Below are 18,739 nucleotides of genomic sequence, written 5' to 3'. Positions count from 1 at the left end.
TACGGCAATATCGCTGGAATTATACGACAATATCACAGGCATTATACGGCAATATCACTGGAATTATACGCCAGTAGCACAGGAATTATACGGCAATATCACTGGAATTATACGGCAGTATCACGGGAATTATACGCCAGTATCACAGGAATTATACGACAGTATCACTGGAATTATACGCCAGTATCACAGGAATTATACGCCAGTATCACTGGAATTATACGGCAGTATCACAGGAATTATACGCCAGTATCACAGGAATTATACGGCAATATCACTGGAATTATACGCCAGTATCACACGAATTATACGGCAATATCACTGGAATTATAGCCAATATCACAGGAATTATACGGCAATATCACTGAAATTATACGGCTGTGTCACAGGAATTATACGCCAGTATCACAGGAATTATACGGCAATATCACTGGAATTATACGCCAGTATCACAGGAATTATACGGCAATATCACTGGAATTATACGCCAGTATCACAGGAATTATATGGCAATATCACTGGAATTACACGCCAGAATCACGGGAATTGTACGCCAGTATCACGGGAATTATACGGCATTAACACTGGATATATGGCAGCAGAGGACACCACCACTCTGACTGGTCACTGGACTGATGCTGTACAAGACACTACCCCTGGTGTGATGCAAGACAACACAGCAAAACTGCATGGGACATATACAGCAGCACTGGGGACATATAGCAGCAGAGGACACCACCACTGTGACTGGCTGGACTGATGCAGCATAAGACAGTACACTGGACTGAGCAGCACAAGATAGCATTGGAATCGCCACCCCAATGAAAATGGCGGCAACGCGCGGGTCCTTATATGGAATCCAAACCCCGCGAGAATCCGAGAGCGGGATGATGACGTTTTGCCTTGTTCTGGTTTCCGAGTCAGGCGGGAAAACCCGAGCCTGACTCGTATCTGGGCTCGTGATGTGAAGTCTGGTAGGGTTCGGATCTCTGAGTACCGAACCCGCTCATCTCTAGTTCACATATTAATGTGCTAATTTGGATTAATTATTCCATAATTCAGGGTAACATCTAAACAGTATAATTTTTAATTGTGTGTTGTATAAGTGTTTTTTAATGTGTAATAAATTGTTATTCTTTAACGATTGGTCCTGTTATCAAGCGCCTTCCTGGTATATTTCTCATACTTTTTAGTTTTTGCTAGCAAGAAGAGGCTGGCTGTCAGGAACCACAGTTCACGCACTGCTCGCACACGCCACTTACCAGCACGCTGGTGTATTCTGTGCCGCAGATCAGCCGCTGGTGCTTTCTGTGGTTACTAGCATGATTTCCACTGACTCTGGCAGAGTCACATGATCCAGAGTCACATGATCCAGGTATCCAGGTAATCACTTCCTGGTTCTGTGCATGCTGCTGCTGCTGCCGGCAGCAACCAATCAGCATCCTTCTGGGAGGATATAAGCAGGCTTCCCAGAGTCCTCATTGCCTTGAACAACTTGTCAGTTCTCCTGCAAGTTCTCCAGCGTCGCTCTCAAGGCTCCAGGCTTGCTCCAGAGATCCGTTTACCTGTGTCCTGCTGTACCTGCTTTTCCTGGTTACTTACCTGCCGCCAGAGACTTCCACTATCTCCATCACAGTGTGTTACCAGTCTGCGGTGCTCAGTCCAGGATTCCCCTCACAGGCTCCGGATATCCTCAGCTACCCAAGCACTCCAGAGTTCACCATCTCCGATATACTTACCTTTCACGTCACCATCGGACTCACCATCGATGGCTAAGCACTTCAGTCCGATATTAAGCATCCCTGTATACCTGAGTGTCTCACAGCCTCCACAGAGGAACCTGAGCAGAGGGCCGCGACCTGCCCGTCAGGCGCAGCGAAAACCATATCCCCTGGCGGGGGTCACTGGCGAAAACCCCTGGTGAGTTAGACTCCACGCCTCTGCTTCAGGTCTCGCCAATTCTCCGTGCTCACTGTGTAATCTTCCAGAGTGCTCCAGCATATGACTTGTCCATATCTCAAGCCACCTAACTTCTGCCTCCCTGCGCCCTCCACTGGCTCACCCAGGTCATTACCGGGAACACAATCAGACCAGCCCGTGACAGATTGTTCAAGGCCGATGGACTCGGCACATGACCACAGTGTGGGCCCAGCGGTTCTTCAGGATGTTATTTCACGAATAGAGACACAGGAAGCCACACAGCAGCAAGTCACTACCTACATACAGGAAGTGTCCACTTGCTTAGATGCCCTCCAGCAGTCACTCAGGTCACCTGTCCCTGTAGTGTCCACTCCACCAATTGCTCATTCTTCTGTGTCTATCTCTCGCTTACAGCTTCCTGCTCCTAATAAATATGAAGGCAACCCCAAGCTCTGTAGAGGATTTCTCAATCAGTGTGACATCCAATTTGAACTACAACAGCAGAATTTCCCTTCTGCTAGGACCAAGATAGCTTACATTGTCTCCCTGCTAACTGGTTCAGCTTTAAGTTGGGTATCACCGCTGTGGGAAAGATCTGACCCTTTACTCACTGATTACGTCAAATTTGTTTCCGCATTCAGACGCATATTCGACGAGCCAGGTCGAGCAGCGTCCGCCTCTACAGAGATACTCCGTATTAAACAAGGCTCCCGTCCCATGGAACAATTTGTAGTCCAATTCCAGACCTTGGCTTCCGAATTAAAGTGGAACAATGAAGCACTAACTGCTGCTTTCTGGTTAGGAGTTTCGGAGCGCATTAAGGACGAGTTGGCTACCCGTGACCTTCCAGTTCAGTTAGAAGATTTAATCTCCCTATGTGTTAAAATAGACCTACGTCTCAGAGAGAGAGGTCTAGAGCGGCAGGAAAAAGTTTTCTCTAGAGTTTCTTCCCCGCCTCTGCATCGTCCAGTGTCTGCTAGCACAGAAGAACCTAAGCAAGCAGGTAGATCTAGGCTATCACCGGAAGAACGATCCAGGAGGCAAAAAGAGAAATTGTGTTTGTATTGTGCCGCTTCCGGTCACTTTATCGAGTTCTGTCCTGAGCGTCCGGGAAAACACCAAGCCCTAACCTGCAATGGGGGAGTCAGGTTAGGCCATTTAATAAAGTCTCCTCCTTCTCCTGACTTAGTACTTCCAGTTACGCTTGTGACTCCAGCAGGATCCTATCACGTCTCTGTCCTGGCGGACTCTGGGGCAGCAGGGAACTTCATTACCTCAGACCTTGTAAAAAAATGTAATATTTCAGTCTCTTCATTGTCTCAGCACCTCTACCTGACTGCAGTCGATGGTAGTAAAATTCTTGGCAGTGATGTCACACATCAGACAGCTTCTGTTACCATCCAAGTAGGAGTTCTTCATCAGGAACGCATTGAGTTTCTCATCATTCCTAAATCTTCTTATGACATCATGCTAGGTTTGCCGTGGTTACAACTCCACAATCCTCGCTAGTGATTGAGGAATGGAGTGATTGAGGAATGGAGTGATTGAGGAATGGAGTGATTGAGGAATGGAGTGATTATTGCCAGAAGCATTGCATAAGTGAAGTAACTCCTATCCGGTCCACTGAGATTAAGCCCTTGCCCGGCCTACCCACAGCATATGAAGAATTTTGTGATGTATTCAGTGAACAGGCAGCTGATGTGTTACCTCCTCATCGTAAATGGGATTGCCCCATTGACCTTCTTCCCGGAAAGTCCCCTCCTAAGGGTCACACATATCCACTCTTGTTACCCGAGACTAAAGCAATGTCTGATTACATTCAGGAAAATCTGCAAAAAGGTTTCATCCGCCCTTCCTCCTCTGCCGCCGGAGCGGGTTTCTTCTTTGTAAAAAAGAAAGATGGAGGCCTGCGTCCCTGCATTGATTATAGAGGCTTAAACAACATAACAGTCAAAAACAGTTATCCTCTTCCTCTCATAACTGAGCTGTTCGATCGTGTCAAGGGAGCAAAGGTCTTCACCAAACTGGACCTCAGAGGAGCATATAATTTAATCAGAATCCGTGAGGGCGATGAATGGAAAACAGCTTTCAACACCAGAGATGGGCATTACGAGTACCTTGTAATGCCCTTCAGATTAAGTAATGCCCCTGCAGTTTTAAAAGAGTCTGTGAATGATATATTCAGAGATGTATTATACAAGTTCCTCGTAGTATATCTCAACGACATCCTGATATTTTCCCAAGATCTCCAAACCCATCGCAGTCAGGTGAAAGAAGTCCTGTCCCATTTACGTGCAAATAAATTGTACGGTAAACTCTCCAAGTGTACCTTTGAAGTACCCTCTATACCTTTCTTGGGGTACATTATCTCCGGCTCAAAATTACAGATGGACCCCGAAAAACTTGAGGCCATCAACGGTTGGTCCCAACCAACTACACTAAAGGCTGTCCAGCGCTTCATTGGCTTTTCTAATTATTATAGAAAATTTATCAGGGGATTCTCTACGCTTATCTCTCCAATTACAGCCCTGACCAAAAAAGGAGCAAATCCCGCAGCCTGGTCTGAAGAAGCCTTGTCCTCATTCCATCTGCTAAAACAAGCCTTCATCTCTGCTCCTATTCTCCAGCAACCAGACCCTGATAAGCCCTTTTCCCTTGAGGTTGATGCCTCCAATGTGGGTATTGGCGCAGTGCTATCCCAGACCGCGGAAGATGGGAAGCAACAGCCATGCGGTTTTTTCTCACGAAAATTCCTTCCTGCAGAGAAAAACGACTCCATTGGTGATCAAGAGTTGTTAGCGATCAAGCTGGCATTGGAAGAGTGGAGGTACTTGTTAGAGGGTGCCAAATTCTCCGTAACTATTTTTACAGACCACAAGAACTTGCTCTACCTCCAAGCGGCCCAGTGTCTGAATCCTCGCCAAGCCTGCTGGTCACTATTCTTCTCGCGTTTTGATTTCAAGATCTTGTATCGTCCAGGCTCCCAGAATGTAAAGGCAGACGCGTTATCACGGTCCATGGAGGAAGATGTTCAGCCTCATGACCAGCGTCCCATCATCAGTCCCACTGCCTTTGCCACCACTCACGTGTCTCCTGTGCCACCTCCACCTTCAGTCGCCTGAACTTCGGCCGAAGTTACTATCTTGGGCTCACGCCTCACCCTTTTCTGGACATCCTGGGGTTCTCAAAACACTTGAACTTGTTCGTCGCTCTTACTGGTGGCCCAAAATGATGGAAGACGTCCAAGATTTTGTGGCCTCTTGTTCCACATGTGCCCAACATAAAGTACATCGCCAAGCTCCTGCAGGTGCTCTCCTCCCATTGCCCATTCCTACGCGTCCATGGACTCACTTATCCATGGACTTCATCTCAGAGCTCCCGAAGTCCCAAGAGTGTAATACCATCTGGGTAGTGGTGGATCGATTCTCAAAGATGGCACACTTTATACCACTCACCGGTCTACCTTCAGCTCCCAAGCTCGCCCAAATGTTCATACAGCATATTTTCAAGATTCATGGACTTCCTACAGAATTTGTCTCCGACCGTGGTGTACAATTCGTAGCCCGCTTCTGGAAATCCCTTTGTTCTGCCTTACAAGTGAAGTTAAATTTCTCCACAGCGTATCACCCCCAGTCCAATGGGCAAATGGAGAGGGTCAACCAGGACCTTGAAGCATTCCTCAGGCTACAAATTTCCTCTTCACAGGATAACTGGGTTAGTCTACTTCCTTGGGCAGAGTTTGCCCATAATTTCAGGTACCACACGGCTACGGGTTATTCACCATTCTATATTATGTACGGTCACCATCCGCGTCCACCTAACTTCAAGGCACTACCAGCTTTAGAAGTGCCAGCTGCATCTTCTACACTCAAGCACTTCTCTCTAGTTTGGAAAAATGTCCATGTCTCGCTCAAGAAAGCTTCCAAGCGATATAAAGACTTTGCTGATCGCAAATGCGAGCTGTTCCTCTGCTAAAACCTGGAGACAAAGTTTGTCTCTCCACACGGAATCTACGTTTAAGGGTTCCTTCCATGAAGTTTGCCCCTCGATTCATAGGCCCATTCTCCGTGGAACAAATGATCAATCCTGTGGCATACAAATTAAAATTACCAGCCTACCTGACAATACCTAATTATTTCCACATCTCTTTGCTGCGGCCTCTCATTCTTAACCGCTTCAAAAATCTTCCCCTGAGTCCCCCAGAGTCTACACCCGTCGAGGAGTTGAGTTCGAGGTCAATAAAATCGTGGATTCTCACCAGAGATATGGACATATCCAGTATCTTATCGATTAGAAGGGCTATGGCCCAGAAGAGAGAAGCTGGGTTAATGCCTCTGATGTTCACGCTCCTCGTTTGATCTCAGCCTTCCACAGGGACAATCCTTCCAAGCCTCGTGGGTTGTTCGGTGCCCACCCTAAAAGGGGGGGGGGGGTACTGTCAGGAACCACAGTTCACGCACTGCTCGCACACGCCACTTACCGGCACGCTGGTGTATTCTGTGCCGCAGATCAGCCGCTGGTGCTTTCTGTGGTTACTAGCATGATTTCCACTGACTCTGGCAGAGTCACATGATCCAGAGTCACATGATCCAGAGTCACATGATCCAGGTATCCAGGTAATCACTTCCTGGTTCTGTGCATGCTGCTGCTGCTGCCGGCAGCAACCAATCAGCATCCTTCTAGGGGGATATAAGCAGGCTTCCCAGAGTCCTCATTGCCTTGAACAACTTGTCAGTTCTCCTGCAAGTTCTCCAGCGTCGCTCTCAAGGCTCCAGGCTTGCTCAAGAGATCTGTTTACCTGTGTCCTGCTGTACCTGCTTTTCCTGGTTACTTACCTGCCGCCAGAGACTTCCACTATCTCCATCTCAGTGTGTTACCAGTCTGCAGTATTCTCAACAGAATAATGTTCCTTTGCGCCTAAGACAACTGCAGCTGAGGTGCCAACTCTCAAGGGTACCAACACTTGAACAACTATGAAGCAACAAAAAAGGGAGTGGACCACCAGCGCTGTTACTATCAAATCGACACAAGTATCTTTCAATCGATATCACTCTTCAATTGGTCATCCAAAGGTGTTTTCAATAAAGTACTGCTTATTGGATGTACCTTACTCACCGACGTTCAGTGAGATTTCCTTATATAAAGGTATCTTTTCTTAAGCCGTTTAGAGTCAGCAGAACGCCGATTCTTATAACTTTATACAGAGGATATCTCAGAATAAAGATCAACAGTTTGTTCAATTGACCATCACCAAGAATTAAGATAAATAGATGCTGGTTGGATATACCTTACTCACCGACGTGCAGTGAGATTTCCTCATATAAAGGTATCTTTTCCTATAGCATTAAGATCAACATCACAAGGGCATATGGTAATTTAACTCACCATTTATCTAAGCCCTATGTTCATCGAAAGGTTTCTTTATAGCTGCACCATCAGTCACTTCCAAAAATACCATGCAGTTTTTCCTCTAAAGTATTAATAGTTGGAGTACTGGATTCTTCATAAAAAATGTTTTTATTCATAAAACAAAAATGGCCAAGACATAAAATCCATTAAAAATCAGGGATTACATCACTCCACTCCATAAGGACCTCAAACATTAACCAATCGCCAATTAAGTCCCCAAAGAAAACAAAAAGAGGAGATTAGGTGAATCTTGAGGATAAAAGATCTTACTCCCTATATGGATGGGGATGCGGACTCCCTGTATCTCGTAGCACCAACGCGTTTCAGAAATGTTTCCTTCCTCAGGGTGTGGAGTGTGTAAGCCTGGTACACATATTTATACGAGACACACCTAACCATGTGATTCCTAACCAATCACTGTGCAGCATTTCTATACAGACAAAAAAATCCACCTTTTAACAATATTTCTCACATTATTTTCACCTTATGATGTTCCAACTTCATATATTTACAATTCCCTTAACTTTCATATATGAAAAAAACGTTATTTATATCTATAATCTAAAAATAAACATGATTGCAACATACTAAAATGTGGACCGGATCTATACTTTCTTAATGTATTCAGCATTAGGATCCATTCCACATTTTCATTATGACATTCATTCCCAAAAAATGTCCAATCATATGTCCTTTCCCAGAGTTCCTCTCAATTTCCCCCGCAGGTTATTGGTGGACAGAGGGCGCCAAACGGTTGTCTAGGAGACGGCTTGTGTTTCACATCAATCCGGAAGTGGGGATATAGCTTCTAGAGGCACTCCCCCTTTTCTCTGTGAGTGACTTGCTTTGCTTCCGCTGTTTGCGGCGGATCGCGTCCTGACGTCAGCCGTAATGCTGTCGGCCGGAAGTTAAAGCTATATCACTTCCGCTTTTTCGTGGAACGCAAATAGGAAGTGGTTCTTCTATTCCTCTTATCGGTGGAACACAAATCCAGATGATATTAGAGATAGAACATTGGAATGCTCGTGACACATTAGACCCAAGGAAAAGAAAAAAATATTTATTTAGTGTTACATTTATATTTAACATCAATACAGTATACCACATATATTCCAAAAGAAAATTTTTTTTTAGAAAGAGAACATTTAAAAAAAAAATGTGTTTATAAAAACCACTTGGTCTCAAAGTCAGCGTTGAGACCTCTAGGGGAAAGGGTTTTTAAATCATATATCGTTCTCATTTCCAATTGTGCTAACTTCATATCTTTATCATCCGTTCTCCAACTGGATCTAACCATTTTTATACCACAAAAACTGACCAAATTATTGATGTTACACTGATGTTGGTTTTTAAAATGTAAAGAAACATTGTGAGTTTCTAACCCTTTTTTTATATTTCTTACATGTTCCGCTAACCATGTCTTTAACATACGTGAGGTCCTGCCCACATATTGAGCATTACAAGAACATTCTAACTAGTGATGAGCGGGTTCGGTTCCTCGGAATCCGAACCCCCCGAACTTCAGCCTTTTTACACGGATCCGAGGCAGACTCGGATCTTCCCGCTTTGCTCGGCTAACCCGAGCGCGCCCGAACGTCATCATCCCGCTGTCGGATTCTCGCGAGGCTCGTATTCTATCGCGAGACTCGGATTCTATATAAGGAGCCGCGCGTCGCCGCCATTTTCACACGTGCATTGAGATTCATAGGGAGAGGACGTGGCTGGCGTCCTCTCCATTTAGATTAGAAGAGAGAGAGTGAGACACTTGATTTACTGGAGCTTAGGAGTACTCAGAGAGTGCAGAGTTTACTAGTGACTGACCAGTGACCACCAGTGCAGTTTTTTTATTATATTATTATTTAATATAATCCGTTCTCTGCCTGAAAAAAAACGATACACAGTGACACAGTAACAGTATACCATATCTGTGCTCAGCCTCAGTGTGCTGCATCATCTATGTATATCTGACTGTGCTGAGTGCTCAGTGCTCACACAGCTTAATTGTGGGGGAGACTGGGGAGCAGTAGCAGGAGTACATATTATTTAACAGTGCACACTTTTGCTGCCAGAGTGCCACTGCCAGTGTGACTGACCAGTGACCACTGTCTGACCACCAGTATATTGTGATTGTCTGCCTGAAAAAGTTAAACACTCGTCGTGTGGTGTTTTTATTCTATAAACGCATTCTGCTGACAGTGTCCAGCAGGTCCGTCATTAATTATATAATATATACCTGTCCGGCTGCAGTAGTGATATATATATATTTTTTATATCATTATCATCCAGTCTATATTAGCAGCAGACGCAGTACGGTAGTCCACGGCTGTAGCTACCTCTGTGTCGGCAGTCGCTCGTCCATCCATAATTGTATACCACCTACCTGTGGTGTTTTTTTTTTTTCTATCTTCTTGATACTACTAGTAGCTTACTTTAGGAGTCTGCAGTGCTGCTGACAGTGTCCAGCAGGTCCGTCATTATATAATATATACCTGTCCGGCTGCAGTAGTGATATATATATATTTTTTATATCATTATCATCCAGTCTATATTAGCAGCAGACGCAGTACGGTAGTCCACGGCTGTAGCTACCTCTGTGTCGGCAGTCGCTCGTCCATCCATAATTGTATACCACCTACCTGTGGTGTTTTTTTTTTTTTTCTATCTTCTTGATACTACTAGTAGCTTACTTTAGGAGTCTGCAGTGCTGCTGACAGTGTCCAGCAGGTCCGTCATTATATAATATATACCTGTCCGGCTGCAGTAGTGATATATATATATTTTTTATATCATTATCATCCAGTCTATATTAGCAGCAGACGCAGTACGGTAGTCCACGGCTGTAGCTACCTCTGTGTCGGCAGTCGCTCGTCCATCCATAATTGTATACCACCTACCTGTGGTGTTTTTTTTTTTCTTCTATCTTCTTGATACTACTAGTAGCTTACTTTAGGAGTCTGCAGTGCTGCTGACAGTGTCCAGCAGGTCCGTCATTATATAATATATACCTGTCCGGCTGCAGTAGTGATATATATATATTTTTTTTATATCATTATCATCCAGTCTATATTAGCAGCAGACGCAGTACGGTAGTCCACGGCTGTAGCTACCTCTGTGTCGGCAGTCGCTCATCCATCCATAAGTATACTAGTATCCATCCATCTCCATTGTTTACCTGAGGTGCCTTTTAGTTGTGCCTATTAAAATATGGAGAACAAAAATGTTGAGGTTCCAAAAATAGGGAAAGATCAAGATCGACTTCCACCTCGTGCTGAAGCTGCTGCCACTAGTCATGGCCGAGACGATGAAATGCCAGCAACGTCGTCTGCCAAGGCCGATGCCCAATGTCATAGTACAGAGCATGTAAAATCCAAAACACCAAATATCAGTAAAAAAAGGACTCAAAAATCTAAAATAAAATTGTCAGAGGAGAAGCGTAAACTTGCCAATATGCCATTTACCACACGGAGTGGCAAGGAACGGCTGAGGCCCTGGCCTATGTTCATGGCTAGTGGTTCAGCTTCACATGAGGATGGAAGCACTCAGCCTCTCGCTAGAAAAATGAAAAGACTCAAGCTGGCAAAAGCACAGCAAAGAACTGTGCGTTCTTCGAAATCACAAATCCACAAGGAGAGTCCAATTGTGTCGTTTGCGATGCCTGACCTTCCCAACACTGGACGTGAAGAGCATGCGCCTTCCACCATTTGCACGCCCCCTGCAAGTGCTGGAAGGAGCACCCGCAGTCCAGTTCCTGATAGTCAGATTGAAGATGTCAGTGTTGAAGTACACCAGGATGAGGAGGATATGGGTGTTGCTGGCGCTGGGGAGGAAATTGACCAGGAGAATTCTGATGGTGAGGTGGTTTGTTTAAGTCAGGCACCCGGGGAGACACCTGTTGTCCGTGGGAGGAATAGGGCCATTGACATGCCTGGTGAAAATACCAAAAAAATCAGCTCTTCGGTGTGGAAGTATTTCAACAGAAATGCGGACAACATTTGTCAAGCCGTGTGTTGCCTTTGTCAAGCTGTAATAAGTAGGGGTAAGGACGTTAACCACCTCGGAACATCTTCCCTTATACGTCACCTGCAGCGCATTCATCATAAGTCAGTGACAAGTTCAAAAACTTTGGGCGACAGCGGAAGCAGTCCACTGACCAGTAAATCCCTTCCTCTTGTAACCAAGCTCACGCAAACCACCCCACCAACTCCCTCAGTGTCAATTTCCTCCTTCCCCAGGAATGCCAATAGTCCTGCAGGCCATGTCACTGGCAATTCTGACGAGTCCTCTCCTGCCTGGGATTCCTCCGATGCATCCTTGCGTGTAACGCCTACTGCTGCTGGCGCTGCTGTTGTTGCTGCTGGGAGTCGATGGTCATCCCAGAGGGGAAGTCGTACTCGTAAGACCACTTTTACTACTTCCACCAAGCAATTGACTGTCCAACAGTCCTTTGCGAGGAAGATGAAATATCACAGCAGTCATCCTGCTGCAAAGCGGATAACTGAGGCCTTGGCATCCTGGGCGGTGAGAAACGTGGTTCCGGTATCCATCATTACTGCAGAGGCAACTAGAGACTTGTTGGAGGTACTGTGTCCCCGGTACCAAATACCATCTAGGTTCCATTTCTCTAGGCAGGCGATACCGAAAATGTACACAGACCTCAGAAAAAGACTCACCAGTGTCCTAAAAAATGCAGTTGTACCCAATGTCCACTTAACCACGGACATGTGGACAAGTGGAGCAGGGCAGGCTCAGGACTATATGACTGTGACAGCCCACTGGGTAGATGTATGGACTCCCGCCGCAAGAACAGCAGCGGCGGCACCAGTAGCAGCATCTCGCAAACGCCAACTCTTTCCTAGGCAGGCTACGCTTTGTATCACCGCTTTCCAGAATACGCACACAGCTAAAAACCTCTTACGGCAACTGAGGAAGATCATCGCAGAATGGCTTACCCCAATTGGACTCTCCTGTGGATTTGTGGCATCGGACAACGCCAGCAATATTGTGTGTGCATTAAATATGGGCAAATTCCAGCACGTCCCATGTTTTGCACATACCTTGAATTTGGTGGTGCAGAATTATTTAAAAAACGAGAGGGGCGTGCAAGAGATGCTGTCGGTGGCCAGAAGAATTGCGGGACACTTTCGGCGTACAGGCACCATGTACAGAAGACTGGAGCACCACCAAAAACACCTGAACCTGCCCTGCCATCATCTGAAGCAAGAAGTGGTAACGAGGTGGAATTCAACCCTCTATATGCTTCAGAGGTTGGAGGAGCAGCAAAAGGCCATTCAAGCCTATACAACTGAGCACGATATAGGAGGTGGAATGCACCTGTCTCAAGCGCAGTGGAGAATGATTTCAACGTTGTGCAAGGTTCTGCAACCTTTTGAACTTGCCACACGTGAAGTCAGTTCAGACACTGCCAGCCTGAGTCAGGTCATTCCCCTCATCAGGCTTTTGCAGAAGAAGCTGGAGACATTGAAGGAGGAGCTAACACAGAGCGATTCCGCTAGGCATGTGGGACTTGTGGATGGAGCCCTTAATTCGCTTAACAAGGATTCACGGGTGGTCAATCTGTTGAAATCAGAGCACTACATTTTGGCCACCATGCTCGATCCTAGATTTAAAACCTACCTTGGATCTCTCTTTCCGGCAGACACAAGTCTGCTGGGGTTCAAAGAACTGCTGGTGACAAAATTGTCAAGTCAAGCGGAACGCGACCTGTCAACATCTCCTCCTTCACATTCTCCCGCAACTGTGGGTGCGAGGAAAAGGCTCAGAATTCCGAGCCCACCCGCTGGCGGTGATGCAGGGCATATGCAAAAGAACGGGGAGAAAAAGAAGGCTCTTGTGTGGGCGCACTCGTAGAAAAAAAGGAAAATTCCTATACCATGTAAGAAGAAATACTTAAAACATAACTTTTAATGTAAACATTATTAATATAGATACCCAGATAGCTGATCCATATAGACAAAAGAGGTGTATTGATAACAGTTTTTAAAAAAAATGTTCTGGTCTGTTTACTCACAAAAGTGAATGAAGTGGTTGTAGACATTGGTTCGTCATACCCCCACTTCCCCTGACCAGTACAGAATGTCTGTATTGATGGAACCAAGGAGTGGTCATATGAATTGTTTGATAAGTACGTCCCACTAGGGCAACTTAATTCAAAGATGGATAGGCTCCTGCATAGGACAAGACCTGTCTTTCTGACGTACACCACAAAGAGTTTACAGTGATTGATCGTAAGTCTCAAAAGAAGAGAAAGAAGTAAGAATTAGTGGTGATACTGCTGTTGGCGTCGCAACTAACATGGGGAGGGAAATAATCCCTGCTCTACAACACCGGGTATTCGCAGGAAGTCTCCTCTCCCGGTACTGACCCGGCCCAACGCTGTTTAGCTTCCAAGATCGGACGAGATCGGGCATTGGCAGCGTGGTATGATAGTAGAGAATTTACATGCCAGTGCACCAATGATAGTCGACAGAAAAAAGAGAGAAAGAGGAAAAAGGAAAATGAAAACAATATGCACAAGGAACGAGATAGATTAGTACAATACAAATGAGTGGATCTGTTTTCTGCGTTGGACACGGCTCATCAAATTCCACGTCTGTGGTATTGTGCTCCGTGATTCGCAGATGAGAGTCCACAGAAAATTAGTGAGAGGTGACCAAGGGGTATGAAATCCTCATGATATTTTGACCATAAATCTGAAGAGTCACATGATCATTCATCCCAGGGTAAATGTAGTGAATTCAAAAGCATGTACTGCGGATCATAATGGATGCAATAGTTATGTAACAATATATTGGCCTCTGCTGGCGAAAGCTCAGCATACCAATGTCAATTAGTTAGCAGATATTAGTTTTAGGAAAATCAAGAAAGAAGAAAAGAAATGAGGGAAAAAAGAGTGCTGAATGAGTTTAGCTTTTAAGTGGTAGCACTAGAATAATGAACTGTGTGTGTGCAACGTAGGTCTAATCACATATAATAACTGCACCTCAGATGCTGCTGTCTGTGCACATGCACACAGAAACGCAATGGGCTTGCAGTCACCAGCACTGTGTCAGAGATCTGTGTGTGTGCAATACAAGTCTAATCACTTTAGTCTTAACATAGCATGTTTAGATAGATGCACATCAGGTGTTGCTGTCTGTGCACTCCTGTACATAGAACAACAGTAGGCTTGCGATCACCAGAATTGGGAATAGAAAGGCAGGTTAGTAAATACACATCGGATACTGCTGTCTGTGCACAATGCACACAGAAACGCAATGGGCTTGTAGTCACCAGCAATATGTCAGGGATCTGTGTGTGTGCTATACAGGTCTAATCACTTCGGTCTTAGCATAGCATGTTAGGTAAATGTACATCAGGTGTTGCTGTCTGTGCACTTGTGTACACAGAACAACAGTAGGCTTACGATCACCAGAATTGGAGGTAGAAAGGCAGGTCAGGGCATCGTCAGGCGCCTGTGCAGGAGCTGAGAGTTCACTCCGTGTGTGGTCCCCCCCGTGGAAAACGCGTTTCGCCCTTGACGGGCTTGTTCACTTCCGGAAGTGAACAAGCCCGTCCAGGGCGAAACGCGTTTTCCACGGGGGGGACCACACACGGAGTGAACTCTCAGCTCCTGCACAGGCGCCTGACGATGCCCTGACCTGCCTTTCTACCTCCAATTCTGGTGATCGTAAGCCTACTGTTGTTCTGTGTACACAAGTGCACAGACAGCAACACCTGATGTACATTTACCTAACATGCTATGCTAAGACCGAAGTGATTAGACCTGTATAGCACACACACAGATCCCTGACATATTGCTGGTGACTACAAGCCCATTGCGTTTCTGTGTGCATTGTGCACAGACAGCAGTATCCGATGTGTATTTACTAACCTGCCTTACTATTCCCAATTCTGGTGATCGCAAGCCTACTGTTGTTCTATGTACAGGAGTGCACAGACAGCAACACCTGATGTGCATCTATCTAAACATGCTATGTTAAGACTAAAGTGATTAGACTTGTATTGCACACACACAGATCTCTGACACAGTGCTGGTGACTGCAAGCCCATTGCGTTTCTGTGTGCATGTGCACAGACAGCAGCATCTGAGGTGCAGTTATTATATGTGATTAGACCTGCGTTGCACACACACAGTTCATTATTCTAGTGCTACCACTTAAAAGCTAAACTCATTCAGCACTCTTTTTTCCCTCATTTCTTTTCTTCTTTCTTGATTTTCCTAAAACTAATATCTGCTAACTAATTGACATTGGTATGCTGAGCTTTCGCCAGCAGAGGCCAATATATTGTTACATAACTATTGCATCCATTATGATCCGCAGTACATGCTTTTGAATTCACTACATTTACCCTGGGATGAATGATCATGTGACTCTTCAGATTTATGGTCAAAATATCATGAGGATTTCATACCCCTTGGTCACCTCTCACTAATTTTCTGTGGACTCTCATCTGCGAATCACGGAGCACAATACCACAGACGTGGAATTTGATGAGCCGTGTCCAACGCAGAAAACAGATCAACTCATTTGTATTGTACTAATCTATCTCGTTCCTTGTGCATATTGTTTTCATTTTCCTTTTTCCTCTTTCTCTCTTTTTTCTGTCGACTATCATTGGTGCACTGGCATGTAAATTCTCTACTATCATACCACGCTGCCAATGCCCGATCTCGTCCGATCTTGGAAGCTAAACAGCGTTGGGCCGGGTCAGTACCGGGAGAGGAGACTTCCTGCGAATACCCGGTGTTGTAGAGCAGGGATTATTTCCCTCTCCATGTTAGTTGCGACGCCAACAGCAGTATCACCACTAATTCTTACTTCTTTCTCTTCTTTTGAGACTTACGATCAATCACTGTAAACTCTTTGTGGTGTACGTCAGAAAGACAGGTCTTGTCCTATGCAGGAGCCTATCCATCTTTGAATTAAGTTGCCCTAGTGGGACGTACTTATCAAACAATTCATATGACCACTCCTTGGTTCCATCAATACAGACATTCTGTACTGGTCAGGGGAAGTGGGGGTATGACGAACCAATGTCTACAACCACTTCATTCACTTTTGTGAGTAAACAGACCAGAACATTTTTTTTAAAAACTGTTATCAATACACCTCTTTTGTCTATATGGATCAGCTATCTGGGTATCTATATTAATAATGTTTACATTAAAAGTTATGTTTTAAGTATTTCTTCTTACATGGTATAGGAATTTTCCTTTTTTTCTATGAGTGCGCCCACACAAGAGCCTTCTTTTTCTCCCCGTTCTTTTGCATATGTACTTTCTGGCTCTGGGCGCACCACCAATAGGGACAACAATATCGATTGAAGTGAACAACACATGTGTTTTTCTCTTCCCTCCCCCCATTTCAGAGTTTTTGAAATTGTCCAAATCTTGGTCCTCTAATATCAATATAGCACTAATTTGACCGGTGCCCGATCGCCCCTGCCTAGTCACAGGTGATGCAGGGCAGTCTGGAGCGACTGCTGATGCTGACATCTGGTCCGGACTGAAGGACCTGACAACGATTACGGACATGTCGTCTACTGTCACTGCATATGATTCTCTCCCCATTGAAAGAATGGTGGAGGATTATATGAGTGACCGCATCCAAGTAGGCACGTCAGACAGTCCGTACTTATACTGGCAGGAAAAAGAGGCAATTTGGAGGCCCTTGCACAAACTGGCTTTATTCTACCTAAGTTGCCCTCCCACAAGTGTGTACTCCGAAAGAGTGTTTAGTGCCGCCGCTCACCTTGTCAGCAATCGGCGTACGAGGTTACATCCAGAAAATGTGGAGAAGATGATGTTCATTAAAATGAATTATAATCAATTCCTCCGTGGAGACATTGACCAGCAGCAATTGCCTCCACAAAGTACACAGGGAGCTGAGATGGTGGATTCCAGTGGGGACGAATTGATAATCTGTGAGGAGGGGGATGTACACGGTGATATATCGGAGGATGATGATGAGGTGGACATCTTGCCTCTGTAGAGCCAGTTTGTGCAAGGAGAGATTAATTGCTTCTTTTTTGGTGGGGGTCCAAACCAACCCGTCATTTCAGTCACAGTCGTGTGGCAGACCCTGTCACTGAAATGATGGGTTGGTTAAAGTGTGCATGTCCTGTTTATACAACATAAGGGTGGGTGGGAGGGCCCAAGGACAATTCCATCTTGCACCTCTTTTTTCTTTCATTTTTCTTTGCGTCATGTGCTGTTTGGGGGGTGTTTTTTGGAAGGGCCATCCTGCGTGACACTGCAGTGCCACTCCTAGATGGGCCAGGTGTTTGTGTCGGCCACTAGGGTCGCTTAGCTTACTCACACAGCTGCCTCATTGCGCCTCTTTTTTTTCTTCTTTGCGTCATGTGCTGCTGTTTGGGGAGTGTTTTTTGGAAGGGCCATCCTGCGTGACACTGCAGTGCCACTCCTAGATGGGCCAGGTGTTTGTGTCGGCCACTAGGGTCGCTTAGCTTACTCACACAGCTACCTCATTGCGCCTCTTTTTTTCTTTGCGTCATGTGCTGTTTGGGGAGTGTTTTTTGGAAGGGCCATCCTGCGTGACACTGCAGTGCCACTCCTAGATGGGCCAGGTGTTTGTGTCGGCCACTAGGGTCGCTTAGCTTACTCACACAGCTACCTCATTGCGCCTCTTTTTTTCTTTGCGTCATGTGCTGTTTGGGGAGTGTTTTTTGGAAGGGCCATCCTGCGTGACACTGCAGTGACACTCCTAGATGGGCCAGGTGTTTGTGTCGGCCACTTGGGTCGCTTAGCTTAGCCATCCAGCGACCTCGGTGCAAATTTTAGGACTAAAAATAATATTGTGAGGTGTGAGGTGTTCAGAATAGACTGAAAATGAGTGGAAATTATGGTTATTGAGGTTAATAATACTTTGGGATCAAAATGAACCCCAAATTCTATGATTTAAGCTGTTTTTTAGGGTTTTTTGAAAAAAAACACCCGAATCCAAAACACACCCGAATCCGACAAAAAAAAATTCGGTGAGGTTTTGCCAAAACGCGTTCGAACCCAAAACACGGCCGCGGAACTGAACCCAAAACCAAAACACAAAACCCGAAAAATTTCCGGTGCTCATCACTAATTCTAACAAATATATACAATGTTTTGAATTACAGGTGACAAAATCCCTAATTTCATAAACCCTATTTGTTTGACATGACTTGTACTCGGTGATTTTACTATTGTGGCTCTTACAAGTGCGGCACATGATACACATGCCGCATCTGTAAAACCCCTTGGAGGAATTAACAGACAAAGACTTCGGAATAGAAACCACACTTCTAACCGCCGCATCCTTAAGGTTGCGTGCTTTTCTATATACAAATTTTGGAGCTTTAGAGACATATTTCTTCAATAACGGATCATGTTTTAAGA

General features: G+C 45.3%; 2 pseudogenes; one reads left to right on the top strand and one right to left on the bottom strand.

Moving 5' to 3' along the window:
• Positions 1 to 13,662: 13,662 nt before the first annotated feature.
• LOC134946414 (5S ribosomal RNA) lies at positions 13,663 to 13,781 on the bottom strand (annotated as a pseudogene).
• A 2,206-nt stretch (positions 13,782 to 15,987) lies between these two features.
• Positions 15,988 to 16,106, top strand: LOC134946412 (5S ribosomal RNA; annotated as a pseudogene).
• Positions 16,107 to 18,739: the final 2,633 nt, after the last annotated feature.

This window comes from Pseudophryne corroboree, chromosome 7, assembly GCF_028390025.1.
Source record: "Pseudophryne corroboree isolate aPseCor3 chromosome 7, aPseCor3.hap2, whole genome shotgun sequence".
NCBI lineage: Eukaryota > Metazoa > Chordata > Amphibia > Anura > Myobatrachidae > Pseudophryne > Pseudophryne corroboree.
The sequence above is the reverse complement of the archived record's forward strand: the minus strand, read 5'-3'. Positions and strand labels throughout refer to the sequence as shown.